A 7,500-nucleotide genomic window follows, 5' to 3' on the forward strand; every position below is an offset into this window, starting at 1 on the left:
CTTCATGTTTGACCTCGTAGCAAGGTACCCTCCCTATAGTAGGCAATGAACAAATGATCATAATCCCAGGAGGGCAAAAAATGGGAACCCGAAAGGAAAGCGCTGTTGGCGCGCCTAAGCTACTGGCCCGTAGAGTAAAAATGGTACCCCCAACAAAGTTGTCGATTGACATTCTGATTGCACTTTTCATCATCTAGGGTGCGTTCCTTACACGTTTTGAGGTGTTTTAGCGAAAAACATGTTTTGAGCCACACGAGCTCTCCGGCCCGTTCGGTGCACATTTTTGAAAAAAGCTAGGAGCTGCCCCTAGGTTCGGGGTGTCACAAAATATTGAAAAGTGGTCAAAAACCGCTATCCAGAATCGGATGTAGAATCATTAGACGAACTTAAAATTGTTCCACGACCAATGTCTGCGACGTTTAGTATTCAAGATATGGCCCGCCCTAGGTCTGACCTGGCATTTTCGTGAAAATTTAAAGCATGGCCATAGGGACGGGTGAAATTGCTATTTTGAAGCAAAACCACCTCACTTTAAATGGCCATAACTTTTCAAAAACAAGAGCTAGGGTGCGTTCCTTACACGTTTTGAGGTGTTTTAGCGAAAAACATGTTTTGAGCCACACGAGCTCTCCGGCCCGTTCGGTGCACATTTTTGAAAAAGCTAGGAGCTGCCCCTAGGTTCGGGGTGTCACAAAATATTGAAAAGTGGTCAAAAACCGCTATCCAGAATCGGATGTAGAATCATTAGACGAACTTAAAATTGTTCCACGACCAATGTCTGCGACGTTTAGTATTCAAGATATGGCCCGCCCTAGGTCTGACCTGGCATTTTCGTGAAAATTTAAAGCATGGCCATAGGGACGGGTGAAATTGCTATTTTGAAGCAAAAACCACCTCACTTTAAATGGCCATAACTTTTCGAAAACAAGAGCTAGGGTGCGTTCTTTACACGTTTTGAGGTGTTTTAGCGAAAAACATGTTTTGAGCCACACGAGCTCTCCGGCCCGTTCGGTGCACATTTTTGAAAAAGCTAGGAGCTGCCCCTAGGTTCGGGGTGTCACAAAATATTGAAAAGTGGTCAAAAAACCGCTATCCAGAATCGGATGTAGAATCATTAGACGAACTTAAAATTGTTCCACGACCAATGTCTGCGACGTTTAGTATTCAAGATATGGCCCGCCCTAGGTCTGACCTGGCATTTTCGTGAAAATTTAAAGCATGGCCATAGGGACGGGTAAAATAGCTATTTTGAAGCAAAAACCCGTCTGACTTTAAATGGCCATAACTTTTGAAAAACAAGAGCTAGGGTGCGTTCCTTACACGTTTTGAGGTGTTTTAGCGAAAAACATGTTTTGAGCCACACGAGCTCTCCGGCCCGTTCGGTGCACATTTTTGAAAAAGCTAGGAGCTGCCCCTAGGTTCGGGGTGTCACAAAATATTGAAAAGTGGTCAAAAACCGCTATCCAGAATCGGATGTAGAATCATTAGACGAACTTAAAATTGTTCTACGACCAATGTCTGCGACGTTTAGTATTCAAGATATGGCCCGCCCTAGGTCTGACCTGGCATTTTCGTGAAAATTTAAAGCATGGCCATAGGGACGGGTAAAATAGCTATTTTGAAGCAAAACCCGTCTGACTTTAAATGGCCATAACTTTTGAAAAACAAGAGCTAGGGTGCGTTCCTTACACGTTTTGAGGTGTTTTAGCGAAAAACATGTTTTGAGCCACACGAGCTCTCCGGCCCGTTCGGTGCACATTTTTGAAAAAGCTAGGAGCTGCCCCTAGGTTCGGGGTGTCACAAAATATTGAAAAGTGGTCAAAAACCGCTATCCAGAATCGGATGTAGAATCATTAGACGAACTTAAAATTGTTCTACGACCAATGTCTGCGACGTTTAGTATTCAAGATATGGCCCGCCCTAGGTCTGACCTGGCATTTTCGTGAAAATTTAAAGCATGGCCATAGGGACGGGTAAAATAGCTATTTTGAAGCAAAACCCGTCTGACTTTAAATGGCCATAACTTTTGAAAAACAAGAGCTAGGGTGCGTTCCTTACACGTTTTGAGGTGTTTTAGCGAAAAACATGTTTTGAGCCACACGAGCTCTCCGGCCCGTTCGGTGCACATTTTTGAAAAAGCTAGGAGCTGCCCCTAGGTTCGGGGTGTCACAAAATATTGAAAAGTGGTCAAAAAACCGCTATCCAGAATCGGATGTAGAATCATTAGACGAACTTAAAATTGTTCCACGACCAATGTCTGCGACGTTTAGTATTCAAGATATGGCCCGCCCTAGGTCTGACCTGGCATTTTCGTGAAAATTTAAAGCATGGCCATAGGGACGGGTGAAATTGCTATTTTGAAGCAAAACCACCTCACTTTAAATGGCCATAACTTTTCAAAAACAAGAGCTAGGGTGCGTTCCTTACACGTTTTGAGGTGTTTTAGCGAAAAACATGTTTTGAGCCACACGAGCTCTCCGGCCCGTTCGGTGCACATTTTTGAAAAAGCTAGGAGCTGCCCCTAGGTTCGGGGTGTCACAAAATATTGAAAAGTGGTCAAAAACCGCTATCCAGAATCGGATGTAGAATCATTAGACGAACTTAAAATTGTTCCACGACCAATGTCTGCGACGTTTAGTATTCAAGATATGGCCCGCCCTAGGTCTGACCTGGCATTTTCGTGAAAATTTAAAGCATGGCCATAGGGACGGGTGAAATTGCTATTTTGAAGCAAAACCACCTCACTTTAAATGGCCATAACTTTTCAAAAACAAGAGCTAGGGTGCGTTCTTTACACGTTTTGAGGTGTTTTAGCGAAAAACATGTTTTGAGCCACACGAGCTCTCCGGCCCGTTCGGTGCACATTTTGAAAAAAGCTAGGAGCTGCCCCTAGGTTCGGGGTGTCACAAAATATTGAAAAGTGGTCAAAAACCGCTATCCAGAATCGGATGTAGAATCATTAGACGAACTTAAAATTGTTCCACGACCAATGTCTGCGACGTTTAGTATTCAAGATATGGCCCGCCCTAGGTCTGACCTGGCATTTTCGTGAAAATTTAAAGCATGGCCATAGGGACGGGTGAAATTGCTATTTTGAAGCAAAAACCACCTCACTTTAAATGGCCATAACTTTTCAAAAACAAGAGCTAGGGTGCGTTCCTTACACGTTTTGAGGTGTTTTAGCGAAAAACATGTTTTGAGCCACACGAGCTCTCCGGCCCGTTCGGTGCACATTTTTGAAAAAGCTAGGAGCTGCCCCTAGGTTCGGGGTGTCACAAAATATTGAAAAGTGGTCAAAAACCGCTATCCAGAATCGGATGTAGAATCATTAGACGAACTTAAAATTGTTCCACGACCAATGTCTGCGACGTTTAGTATTCAAGATATGGCCCGCCCTAGGTCTGACCTGGCATTTTCGTGAAAATTTAAAGCATGGCCATAGGGACGGGTGAAATTGCTATTTTGAAGCAAAAACCACCTCACTTTAAATGGCCATAACTTTTCAAAAACAAGAGCTAGGGTGCGTTCTTTACACGTTTTGAGGTGTTTTAGCGAAAAACATGTTTTGAGCCACACGAGCTCTCCGGCCCGTTCGGTGCACATTTTTGAAAAAGCTAGGAGCTGCCCCTAGGTTCGGGGTGTCACAAAATATTGAAAAGTGGTCAAAAACCGCTATCCAGAATCGGATGTAGAATCATTAGACGAACTTAAAATTGTTCCACGACCAATGTCTGCGACGTTTAGTATTCAAGATATGGCCCGCCCTAGGTCTGACCTGGCATTTTCGTGAAAATTTAAAGCATGGCCATAGGGACGGGTAAAATAGCTATTTTGAAGCAAAACCCGTCTGACTTTAAATGGCCATAACTTTTGAAAAACAAGAGCTAGGGTGCGTTCCTTACACGTTTTGAGGTGTTTTAGCGAAAAACATGTTTTGAGCCACACGAGCTCTCCGGCCCGTTCGGTGCACATTTTTGAAAAAAGCTAGGAGCTGCCCCTAGGTTCGGGGTGTCACAAAATATTGAAAAGTGGTCAAAAACCGCTATCCAGAATCGGATGTAGAATCATTAGACGAACTTAAAATTGTTCTACGACCAATGTCTGCGACGTTTAGTATTCAAGATATGGCCCGCCCTAGGTCTGACCTGGCATTTTCGTGAAAATTTAAAGCATGGCCATAGGGACGGGTAAAATAGCTATTTTGAAGCAAAACCCGTCTGACTTTAAATGGCCATAACTTTTGAAAAACAAGAGCTAGGGTGCGTTCCTTACACGTTTTGAGGTGTTTTAGCGAAAAACATGTTTTGAGCCACACGAGCTCTCCGGCCCGTTCGGTGCACATTTTTGAAAAAGCTAGGGAGCTGCCCCTAGGTTCGGGGTGTCACAAAATATTGAAAAGTGGTCAAAAACCGCTATCCAGAATCGGATGTAGAATCATTAGACGAACTTAAAATTGTTCTACGACCAATGTCTGCGACGTTTAGTATTCAAGATATGGCCCGCCCTAGGTCTGACCTGGCATTTTCGTGAAAATTTAAAGCATGGCCATAGGGACGGGTGAAATTGCTATTTTGAAGCAAAAACCACCTCACTTTAAATGGCCATAACTTTTCAAAAACAAGAGCTAGGGTGCGTTCTTTACACGTTTTGAGGTGTTTTAGCGAAAAACATGTTTTGAGCCACACGAGCTCTCCGGCCCGTTCGGTGCACATTTTTGAAAAAAGCTAGGAGCTGCCCCTAGGTTCGGGGTGTCACAAAATATTGAAAAGTGGTCAAAAACCGCTATCCAGAATCGGATGTAGAATCATTAGACGAACTTAAAATTGTTCTACGACCAATGTCTGCGACGTTTAGTATTCAAGATATGGCCCGCCCTAGGTCTGACCTGGCATTTTCGTGAAAATTTAAAGCATGGCCATAGGGACGGGTGAAATTGCTATTTTGAAGCAAAACCACCTCACTTTAAATGGCCATAACTTTTCAAAAACAAGAGCTAGGGTGCGTTCTTTACACGTTTTGAGGTGTTTTAGCGAAAACATGTTTTGAGCCACACGAGCTCTCCGGCCCGTTCGGTGCACATTTTGAAAAAAGCTAGGAGCTGCCCCTAGGTTCGGGGTGTCACAAAATATTGAAAAGTGGTCAAAAACCGCTATCCAGAATCGGATGTAGAATCATTAGACGAACTTAAAATTGTTCCACGACCAATGTCTGCGACGTTTAGTATTCAAGATATGGCCCGCCCTAGGTCTGACCTGGCATTTTCGTGAAAATTTAAAGCATGGCCATAGGGACGGGTAAAATAGCTATTTTGAAGCAAAACCCGTCTGACTTTAAATGGCCATAACTTTTGAAAAACAAGAGCTAGGGTGCGTTCCTTACACGTTTTGAGGTGTTTTAGCGAAAAACATGTTTTGAGCCACACGAGCTCTCCGGCCCGTTCGGTGCACATTTTTGAAAAAGCTAGGAGCTGCCCCTAGGTTCGGGGTGTCACAAAATATTGAAAAGTGGTCAAAAACCGCTATCCAGAATCGGATGTAGAATCATTAGACGAACTTAAAATTGTTCTACGACCAATGTCTGCGACGTTTAGTATTCAAGATATGGCCCGCCCTAGGTCTGACCTGGCATTTTCGTGAAAATTTAAAGCATGGCCATAGGGACGGGTGAAATTGCTATTTTGAAGCAAAACCACCTCACTTTAAATGGCCATAACTTTTCAAAAACAAGAGCTAGGGTGCGTTCCTTACACGTTTTGAGGTGTTTTAGCGAAAAACATGTTTTGAGCCACACGAGCTCTCCGGCCCGTTCGGTGCACATTTTTGAAAAAGCTAGGAGCTGCCCCTAGGTTCGGGGTGTCACAAAATATTGAAAAGTGGTCAAAAACCGCTATCCAGAATCGGATGTAGAATCATTAGACGAACTTAAAATTGTTCCACGACCAATGTCTGCGACGTTTAGTATTCAAGATATGGCCCGCCCTAGGTCTGACCTGGCATTTTCGTGAAAATTTAAAGCATGGCCATAGGGACGGGTGAAATTGCTATTTTGAAGCAAAAACCACCTCACTTTAAATGGCCATAACTTTTCAAAAACAAGAGCTAGGGTGCGTTCCTTACACGTTTTGAGGTGTTTTAGCGAAAAACATGTTTTGAGCCACACGAGCTCTCCGGCCCGTTCGGTGCACATTTTTGAAAAAAGCTAGGAGCTGCCCCTAGGTTCGGGGTGTCACAAAATATTGAAAAGTGGTCAAAAACCGCTATCCAGAATCGGATGTAGAATCATTAGACGAACTTAAAATTGTTCTACAACCCCCAGTCCGACGCCTCGTATTCGAGATATAGCACTTTGTAGGTCTGACCGAGCAAATTTGTACTGAAATGTATGGCGGACATGTTATTCATTAAACAACATTAACTTGCATCGTGCCCTACTTCATCGGCACAGCTACTATCGACTATCTATTGTTGAAATGGATTGAGTTTGACCATTTTAGCTCTTTTCTTATGCCGTGCACCAACAGTGTGTACCGATCAGGAAAGTACACTACTTACGCGTTCATGGATGTATATGTTGGTACAAGTTGCCGGTCGGAATAGCAGTGCACCAAAACTGTGTACCGATCAGGAAAGTACAAGACGGAGGGCGCAGCCCGAGCGTACGCGTTCATAGATGTCCATGTTGGTACAACCTACATGTACGTACCTTGTTTTTGTATCAAAAGTTCCAATAAAGTGTTTGTATGCTTAAAATGCTTATCTCAACCGGTCACCTTTTGGCCTGCCCTTTTATAGACAGAAACCTAGAACGATACTCGCGATGTTTGTGTTTTCCATTCGCCCGGGACGACGAAATGAGCTCTGTGCACATCGTGTAGAAAACTGTCTCCTCCTCGTATGTTTTGTCCCTCCACGCATATAATCACCCACATTTGTGTTCAACACGGACGGCGCAGCCCGAGCGAACGCGTTAATGTTTATGTTTGTGCACACTAAAGTTACAATCCTAGGATTTGGTTATTGCGTCGCAGTGCCCGACCGTCGCGGACACCATTCTTGGACAAAAGTCCAAGTACGTAGAGTACATTCCCTAGGTATGTGCCCGTTCGTGACTTTCGTTGCGTGCTTACAGACACGCTTGGGTATGTTTACCATACAAGGTTTACTAGGAAAACCTGGGAAGGACGCTTGCCCTCCCGTCGCGGACACCATTCTTGGAAAGAAGTCCTGGTACTTAGCGTTCTTTAATGTACTTGATCAGTTTGTATTGCAATTGCTTTGTGCCATTGACTTTTGCTAATGCTCACTAAGGGGTGTTCGTTTGCGATGTGTATGATAAGCAACTGTCTATTCTTACCAGCAGTTAATCAACACTTTTCACCCAAATCATAGGAACGTAGAGTACTTTCCCTGATCGGTACACAATTTTGGTGCACCTCTAACTTCGCCAGCACTTTATCGTTACGTTTTGTGCACAACCTTGGGACATGGTGTAAGTTTCATC

This window comes from Anopheles arabiensis, chromosome X (assembly GCF_016920715.1).
Source record: "Anopheles arabiensis isolate DONGOLA chromosome X, AaraD3, whole genome shotgun sequence".
NCBI lineage: Eukaryota > Metazoa > Arthropoda > Insecta > Diptera > Culicidae > Anopheles > Anopheles arabiensis.